The sequence below is a fragment of the Schistosoma mansoni genome, chromosome 1, assembly GCF_000237925.1.
Source record: "Schistosoma mansoni strain Puerto Rico chromosome 1, complete genome".
NCBI lineage: Eukaryota > Metazoa > Platyhelminthes > Trematoda > Strigeidida > Schistosomatidae > Schistosoma > Schistosoma mansoni.
This window is the reverse complement of record NC_031495.1, coordinates 32595053-32605565: the sequence shown is the minus strand read 5'-3', so window position 1 is coordinate 32605565 and position 10513 is coordinate 32595053.

The following is a 10513-nucleotide window of genomic DNA, read 5'->3' as shown; positions in this document are numbered from 1 at the left end:
CTTTCAATTGCCAGTGAAATCGTTCTACCAACACATTAGCCTGTGGATGGTAGGCAGTCGTTCAGAATCGTGGGATTCTCAGGAGTGTGGCAATATGACGAAAAATCCTGCATTCGAACTGACGCACACTGTCTGTAGTGATGGTTGAAGGGTAGTTGAAGTTTGATACCCACCGTTCGATGAAGGCGCGAGCCACTGTTTCAGCAGTTATGTCGTTGATGAGTAATGCCTCTGGCCATCGAGCGAAACGGTCTACACAAGCTAAGATATAGGGGAATCCATTTGAATCTGGTAAAGGTCTTACCAAATCCAGATGAACATGGTCGAAACGAGCGTCGGGAGTTTTGAAAGAGTTCGACAGACACTTGTTGTGTCTCGTCACCTCGTCATAGTCAATCGAGCCCTCTCACCACTCAGACACAGATCCTAAAGAACAAATAGTTAACCAATTCCGAGACGCAAAGTTTAGGCCTTGGAGTTTGTTTTTATTCTCTCCTGACTCAGGTCGGTTGCTTTGACCTAGTGGATTTAAGCCGCCTATTTCGTTTGTGGTCATGACCATGGTAAAATCAGCCGTAAGGAAGGGAAGGAAAAGATTGGCTCACCAAGAGGACCCAAAAATCAAGGATGGAGTTGTTAAACTTAGAGGTTTGTTGCCTTCAAAGTCTCAATGTTTTCAGAGAAGCTGACAAGCAGACAAAAACAAAGGCTTAAGAAGCGTTTCCTGAAATCTGATGAACCTGTTGAAAATAGAGTGTCTCGAAAGGTATTTTTGTTGATGTCCTTCTTCCCATTAGGTTTTCGAGCCGTCTGACAGCCTGCTTGAAAATGACGGTGACGAACTTATGGTTGATGATTTTGGACGTCTATCAGATTTAGAAGATGAAGACATTAAGACAAATACGGATCCTGTAGAACCTGTAGATGAAAATGAAGATATGATAACCAACCTCGCTTCCGAAGATGTGGTTGAAAAGTCTGTCATGGATTCCAGTACATTGAACCAACGCATTCGGAACTGGCTCTATATCCTATCCGATTTCAAAAACAGAGCACCTGCAGACCTCAATAGGAGTTTGTGTGTTCGAACTCTGATAAGCGACTTATGTTCTCGTTATTCGTACAATCAGTTTCTTATGGTGAAACTTCTTGACTTGTTTCCGAAAGAGGTAATAAATATTGGAACTCAAATTCAGTCGCAGATCGTTGAGGTTTTGGAAGCTAATGAAGTCGACAGACCAGTGACCATACGCACAAATACCTTAAAAACCCGTCGGAGGGAATTGGCTCAAGCAAGTCCTCTTTGTTCATATAATTGGATAGGCTTTAATAAATCGTGGTGTGAACCTTGATCCTTTGGAACCGTGGAGCAAAGTTGGACTTGTTGTTTATTCATCACAAGTACCATTAGGCGCAACACCAGAGTATCTTGCCGGTCATTATATACTTCAGGGAGCTAGTTCTATGCTTCCTGTGATGGCCTTGTCTCCTCAGTTAGGCGAGCGTATCCTGGATTTGTGTGCTGCGCCGGGTGGGAAAACAACTTACATTGGCAAGTTTGGAATTTTAGTTGGTGTACTCATGAATCAAAATGTTAGGATTAGTGGTGTATCTTCAGTACTATTACTTCCTCATCTCCTAAGTTTTTATTAATTTGTATTACTTGAGATGGTTACCTGAAGCTATTACAGGGAATCGGTGTTTGCTGTTTTGGGTATGTTCAATTCTCGAGATAGCATTACATCACGCAAGTTTCGGAAAGTATTACATGTATTTTCTGGGCTTCTACCTTTCAAATTTTGAACCCTGTGGTACTAAGGCTAGTCTCGTCACACGCGAGTGATACTTCCCACATACTAGTGATTCTACAAAACTTACTTATTAAATAAATAAATAATCAATCAATTTGTCATTTATAATGAAAAGGGCCTGTTGATTTTCTATTAACTAACTACTCCTTTGTAAATGGAGACTGTTTGATCTCAAATTCAGTTAAAATACATTCTTTCGTGCTTATCTAGTACTTTTTCACTAAATTGCTTTATTTTTGGGATTACTAGTCTATTCCATAATTCAGATACTCCTAATTATCATTCTTGTAGGTGAGAGATCGGTTGATTGCAGTAATTAACATACCACGTCTGAAAACGAAGTTGTTAGGAATGCCGAACTGTTCCTTTCACGATGCTGGGACTACATGTATTATCTACGAAGCACTGAATGAACTTGATGTCCAGTCTAAATTCAACTTAGTATTGTTTGTTTGAATCTTCCCATCGATTTTGTTAGGACTGCAACTGGTCAGTCTCAAACAAACAATACTAAGTTGGATTTAAACCTCACCCCATCGCACAAGCAAGTGGCTATCAGAACTCAGTAGCCGAGTGGATAACGCGATGGTGTTTGAAGCGAGGGTACTGGGTTCGAGTCCCAGAGTGAACATCAACTCTGAGATGCAGGTACATCCAGCTGACGAGTCCCAAATAGGACGAAACGCGCGTCCTGGATTCCACTGCTAGCCACTATCCATCTCTGCTAACCATGGTTGATGTCCAGTCGTTGATAACTTCTAATATTTACCCCAGTCGTGATGATGAAATACAATCCCAGGGTCGATCAAACTTGCGTTCGTTTAATGGTGATTCTTGATCTTGTGAAAATATGAAATTTGGTTCAACAAAAAATTGCAATGTAAACTATAAAGGTGAGAGCAAGTTTGTGTGGTGTTTGAATGAAGCAATGACTCCTTTGTATTGATGACTGTTTTGATTTTGAATTCCAGATACAGTACATTGTTCGTGTTCATCCAATACTTCTTGATTAGTATATAATTCCCATTTAAACATTATAATTAGAACACGAAGTTCAGCGAAGGGATCTTTTGTCAACGAATTTATTAACAAGCTGTACAATCGTATATAATGTTTTTTAAAGTACTAATTCCGTGAGGAAATGTGAACACTAATAACTAAGATTATAATACTATATTACGTAATACGAGTAGCAACAATAGATTTAGTGAATATAATAAGATTATTGAAATGAATAAAATGTTTTGGTTACAATAATTAAAGGTCATAGGGGTGTAAAAATAAATAAGGTGATATGATGAGTATTCATGAATACAATAATGAGTAGATTGCGTTATTGCTGGGATTGCTATGTTATACTATAATTTAAATACTCCTAAATATCACATTGGCGTCGTGATAGAGTCTGTGATGGAACAGTTGGACATACATTCAGATTTTATTGCTTTTCAGGATTACATGGAGAGGTTCGAAATCTGGGCTATGACCATGGAAGATATTGAGGATGTTAACATTGAGGCTCATTCCCTTACATTTATGGAAATAGGACTATAAAACCTATTTTGTAAACAATTTTTCATAGTTTTTGCATGTATTTTGTGTATTTTCATATTCTGTACATTTAGTACTAAACAATTGTACTTGTTGTTTAAGTGTATTACTTTGAACACTCATTAGTTGACTTCCTTCCGTTTTGAATACAACATATCGCGACATTGTTACTGCTCCTCAATAAATACACTCTAACACATATATGCGTCGTTCTGCTATGTCTGCAAATATGTTAAATGAATTATTAATTGCATGTCATCTACATTTATAGACAATTGTGACGTTCTTAATGAATTCTACACTTGGTAAATCTACTGGAGCCATATCGTCCATATTGGAATTATTAATCTTCTATAATTGTGGATTATCGGTACCAAACTCAATTGAACACGCTACAGCCAGTCAATTTAAGTAACGTCCCCTAACTTTCATTTGTGTGTTATTAACTTATAAACCGTTTATTGTTGCATAAACTTTCGGACGTAATACTTTGTTATTGCTATTTTGGTTAACATACATTTTGGTCCGCCACACACTCACCAGAAAAGGAGCGTACAGTCTATTAAAAACTCCAGCATTTCCAGAAAAGCCGATTTCACTCCCTTATGCAACTCTCAGAGAAATACTGCCAGACCATGTAAAGTTTACAAATTTCGAATGAGGTAAAGGGGAAAGATTCAATGAAAGTACTCGCCAGGACACTAGGAATCGCACTACTTTACTACGCCGTCGCAGTTCAATACGTAATCAAGGTTATTCAGATAACAATTCATTGAGGAGTTACGAAGTAGATCACGTAGATGAGCACAAGTTTGGTAAATGCTTGTTCTATGGCAAGTTACATCCGTGTAATTCATGTGCATTTTGTAATTCCAAATGCTTCAAACGTGGTAAAACTGTACACATTCACTCAGTTTGTAATATCATGATTCATTTCGCTGAAAGTAATGCTAAGATGGATGTTTCTAATGATCACCTATCTTTATTCAAGACTTCTAGAAGTGATATAACGTCACATGGCAGTCCATAGCTGTTCGAAACCCAGAATCATTGTGAGACAAAAGTTTCTAACCAACCAACTTCCTATCAGATTTCTCGTGTTATTGTATCAGATGTGGTTTGTCATAATAATTCACATATTTCTGATGAAATTTCTTACAAATCTGAGAATAATATGTTGAATGAGTCAAATGATGATCAAAAACCGGATTCAGTTTTGGTGGATGCTGATTTTTCTAATGATCCATTATTCTCTAATGAAACTCCTGATAAATTTGAGGGAAATATTTCAAAAAAATCAAATTCTGATATCATATCATGTGTCAGCGGTCGTCACAATGAATTTATCTCTAATGATATTCCTAAATAATGTGAAAAATATGTTCCGAATGAGTAGAATTCTAGTCACATTCCTTATGTTACTGTATCACATGTTGAACATTCTCCCAACCAATGTGTGTTGAGTAGAATCCCTAGTCAGTGGTATGATGAATCAGAGGGAATAGCAAGTTTTCCTCAAGCAATCAGAGAACCAGTTTACCCAGATATGGAGTTTGCATATGCAGAGAATCCAACTCAAGTACAGGACTACCATAATGGGTGTGAGGCAGATACATGTTTTCCATTCGACTGTTTCGCAGGTGAATCAAGCCTAGATGAATCACGTGTGTCAATTATATATATCAATGCATATCTATCTGCGTATTCTAATGTGAATAACAAAAAGAATATGTATCATAATCTTTATTCGAGTCAAATTCACATGATGGAATACCGTAGTGAACAGAACACTAGTTGGGGACAATCGAATGTATCTAAGCCAACATTACAGACTATCTCAGTAAATTCTGATAACCATACAATGAACAGATAATTTGCAAATTAACAACCAATCGTCACAATCTTCACTGTTTCTTTTCTAATTCCATTGTTCATGCATTTTCCTACCGATTGCGCTTCATTTCAGTTCTTTCCTCATCGGTCTTCTGGCAAAATACATTCTATGTCTGACCAACACCATATACTACTTATATGGATATAAGTAGACCACACCACAATACCTCAAATTATATATCAGTGTGTATCCCCACATACATACAGTAATCGAAGCGTGAGATTCGAGAAGATAATGCAAATTGGGAACGTCAAATTGGTTGTAACATTGCGACGTAAGGACCCAACATTATTTCGTGGGGGAGGACAGTGTTGAAAATTCTATGATGCAAATTCTAAATATAAGTGGTTTCACTACACGACCGATATGATGATCTTATACAATTCCAGGAATCAGATAATACATAGTGTGTATCCAATACACTGTCGAACAGATGTAGGATGACCTTAAGAAGAAGACGTACAATCGATTACAGATACTAACACTCCAATTTAGGTTGTGGCGGATGTGTGAGTTTCAAATGCAGTACATTCGTGCTCATCTAATACTTCTTGATTAAATTACGTTACTAGTTTATACTATAATTCAAATACTCTTCAACATCACAAAAGTTCCTCGAATTTGTGATAACTACCATCTGACAGCAAAATCCCCGGTTATTGTGGCAGTCATACATCTGAACAAAGTGAAGATTTACTATCTAAACTACAAGAATAGAAGTATTTTTCTAAAATAGACCTACAACATGTGCATTTGCTAATTCCATTGTATGTAATCTCTAGTAAACTAACTACTAATAAGGAAACATTCGGCCTGCTCAGATACAAGGTCCTACCGTTCAGAATAAACTTTTTATCCGAGAGATTTCACAAGAATATAACTCAGATTATCTTGGGGGTTACAAGACTAGCTTAGGGTCCGAATATGAAGTTCAATCATCAAGACTTGTCACTTGCTCCTGTGGATTACTGCAGCCAGGTCTAAAACTTTTTGTGCCATGACTATGATTGATTCACACTTCAAATTGCCAGAAGTGGTACTTGTCATGTCTGGTTTTTGCTAATTGCTATGTCAGAATTACCTATTGTATTTACTTGTAAAATAAGGGACCACTGCTATTCCCACGACGCGAAGTGAGAACAATGAGACTAGTACAAGCGAAGATTTATTATCCGCAAAACGCGACGACCCTGGTCGAAAATACATTCATTTATATATTGGTTGTACACCCTATTTGGTTATTAGTTAGTATGAAATCACATATGTGAAAAACACCCATAGTTATAACAAACCACATGCTGCGTGTCGTGCTAGGGATAATTTTTGGAAATTTGATACAAGAATACCGTGTCTTGAACAAACATCATACAAGTAAAATGATATTATGCCAATTGAAAGATCACACTAGAAAACAAAACGAATATCACACTGAGTAATCATTACCCTGAATTAAAACCGAAGTAATGTTGAATAAAAAATCACAATGAGCAAAGAATATAATCTTGCCACTTCATTTCACCACATCACCTCCCCTACCTTTTAATAGAATACGTAGGAATAAGTTTTCAATGTCGAGCATATTCGAAAAGAATTTGTTCTTTTTCTGTTTAACCTTCTGACTTATATGCTCTATTCCTTTTTTTAATGCATATGTGATTCTCCCTCTCAAACAAAACAATAATGAATCTTCATATACCCACGTTACAAATGATGTGACCTAATTGACCTGAACTGTCGCAGTATTGCCACAAGTTAATTAAGCGTGCGTATTGGGTCGTGTGGGTATACATGGCCGTTGAAGGTTCTTTTGTATAGTATTGACCTCCATGGGTAATATTGTAGTGGACGGGAGCACAAATGAGGACAACCAAATGTATTTCAACACAAAACTACAGAATCTCTTGGTAAAATCAGAGAACCGTTCAGTAAATTCTTCATTCGCAAAATGTATACCAATAGTCTCAGATTTCATTGTTCTTTCGTTTCCAAACCAATCCTTCTTTGTTCTCAATCTCTTTCTTTCAATCTTCTTAACCTTCTGCCGCCAAACATATCACTTGGACTGATGATACAATTTATATCTGCCGACATCCGTAGCACACACCAAAATATTATTCGGTGTTATTTTTTCACTTTTCATACGAAAAAGTACGATGTCATTATTCCGTTCACAATATGAGTAAGCAAATTTTACATTCCGATTTGCCAGGTACAGTGCATGTGATTCATGCCCGCAAATGTCCTGGCACGGTCAAGAGTGGTGAGAGTCAGCTCTCCCTCTCGAAATGTCCTCACATGACCACTGCATACAATCACTGACACGGAAGTCCTACTCATTGCCTTCACGTGGACAGAGTTGTTTACGGAATTGGGAGGACGAAAAGAGAATGTTTGGCTATTTAACCGGACCCGTGGACACAGAGAGTCCACCTGGGGGAGTTAGAAAACCCTAATTCCAAACCAATGGTGCACATGAGCTCCAGTATCCTAAAGGAACAAATGACGTAATAACCAATAGTTGGGCACCAGCTACCATGATACTGCATCTCATTACGATGCTCCACCGCCTTGTGGATTAGACCCTTAGGTCAATGACTCCGGGTGTGGCCCCCAAGAAAATTACCTGCTTCAGTCTGGGCACCCGGGCAATATCATAGCCTCCACACAATTAAATGAAATGATAATTCTTTGTGTAATGCATACAAGTCTGGTTCCCCTTAAGCCAATATTTGTGTTCGAATAAATGTCTGCTGCCTTCAATTTGTCTCCAAAGCATTTGGACGGGACATTTGTATGTGCTTCATACTCACCTGTATCAGTAGACAGTTGCATTCTAGATAGAGGTATATTGCAATTTTACTGACTCTAAGTCACTGAAACAAGGTTTGTCTTTTTTTATGTGAGAATCACTTTTTCCGGACAGACAAAATAAATATCATCAGACTCGTTGGATGTTTATAAGTAACCATGACTGTGTGGTTTAAACGTTAACTGGTGTCCACATCACCCCCATATAACTCCAGTAGGATTCTAATCAATTGACAGAGATCATCTACATTAGTGATCTACACACCCAAGAGTTTATCTGCCTTGTTAAATCTGCGTGGTACTCACTGAGTTTATTTAACACCTCAGGTTGTCTGAAGTCATCTACAGAAATTCCACTGCTGACACCTGAACCAACCCTCCAATGCTAAAAACAATAACCCACTCTAATCGTTTAGCATACACTACTGTCCTAATCTGAGGAGAGTTCATTTTTCCCAGAGCGACTAGCACTTCACACACATACAGTCTAGACGATGACTCTGCCGTGAGTCGTTTCTTTAACTCCCTTGAAGAACTAGGATGATTCGTTAATGAAAAGCTCGGAACTCTTTTGGGGAATAGTCACTCTTAGACTGCATCGACACAAACGCAGAATTCCTAACTGATAACCTCTCAATCCTTGCTACTCTGGGAAGAAGTGATCACCACGACAGTTACAAAAACTGAGGAAAAACATTCCACTAACAACAGACCTTGGATTTTCAAACGGCTGTACGGCTGTACGGCTGTAGTGCTTGCTCTTAATTAGTGTGGATGCTCACTACGGTTTCTTATTTCCCATAATTGTATGAACTACAAACCAACCTGTACCACAAACAATCCTTAAAAGTTGCAAACAAACTGAAGTCATAAAACGTCGCATCTTTCGGCTGTTAAGGCTTTTAAGGTACTACTGGTCGGAATACGAACGAACGGCAACACATATAGTCAGTTCAAACAAATAGAAAACCGATTCGAAAGGGTACAAAAGACTTTGATATAGGATTAGGCAGGTCAAAAAATTCGTCGTCAATCCGATTAGTCTCTCCCGTCGTGCAGCCTCTCTTCTTCAGGCCAAAACCGGACTTTCCCAGTTATCAGATTCAAGTGACTCAGATAACAACCACCGCATGCTGCAAAGCTCTTAACATAAACGTATTTTCAGGCATTTCAACATTCCAATACATTCTACATCAATGAGGGTTTCATATGCAACTCAGCAGGTTTCTTAGACGTAAGTTAGGCCCATGACTAACATCGGAAACTGCAACATCTAAATAGAGACACTTCTGGTCCGAATATGGTTTTGCAGTGGCAAATAAATCCCCAAAATCAGTGGCTCTGTAAGTCTTTGACGTTTGATGCTGGCCGTGTTAGTTTTAGTAGACTCACCTAGCTGAAGATGCTTGGTAAGGTATCCACGTCAGATCACGAGTGGGTACCCTGTGCTTCACTTCTACACCGCTTGCCAGCTTAGACCAAACGTTCCTCGATATACCGATAACCTTTGAAATCCTTCATCCCTGACTTTTGATTTCACTAGATTGGCATGTTTCGATTATAAAGGTGTTACTGGTTAAGGTGTTGTCAAACTCCGAATACTTGTGACATCTTTAGTTCATTGTGCTATTATAGCGGCGAATAAATCCCCCAAATAAATAGCTTTGTAAGTCTTCAACATTGGATACTGACCTCGTAAGTTTTAATGAACTCATTTGGCTGAAGGAGCTCAGTCATGCATCCGCACCAGATCGCGAGTGGGACCGCCTTGCCCAAAATCCTCTGCAATCGCTAGCCAGATTAGATCAATCGATCCACGATGTATTGATAACCTATCAAATAAATCTTTCAACCTCCTCGCTTCTGTCTTTTGATTTCACTTGGTGTGTACGATTCATAGTAAGTGTTACTGGTGAAAGCGCTGTCAATCTACAATGCCTGTGGCATCCTCACTATACAGGGAGAAGCGGCTTCAATCTTGAAAGGACCCTTAAGTTTGATGTATTTTGTTTTAATTTACTAGTGTTTCTCCTTTTCAGGTTAAAAGTACATATATCCATACCGGGAAACAACAGAAATCCATTGAAAGTCGATTGATAAGCCCGTTCAACGGAAGTCGCTTAAACTATCTGAACAGAAACTAGGTACTAAAAAATAAAACTCCATTTAGTGATGGTCAAAGTTACTGGTGTGTAAAGGAGTGTTTCACTAGCCCAAATAAAGCTATGAGCGTTGGTTGGGAGTTTGAACTGAAGATGCTGATACAATAAAAACAACGAAGAACAATTACTACTTCAACTCGCTAGAGATTGGAAAGACGCTATAGTCAGTCCTATATTTAAGGATGGTCAGAGACGGATCGTATCTAACTACCGGCCTGTCAGCTCAACAAGCATAGTCGTTAACTTGCAAACATCATTCCGGTTAAGTTACCAAGTCACACAGGTTC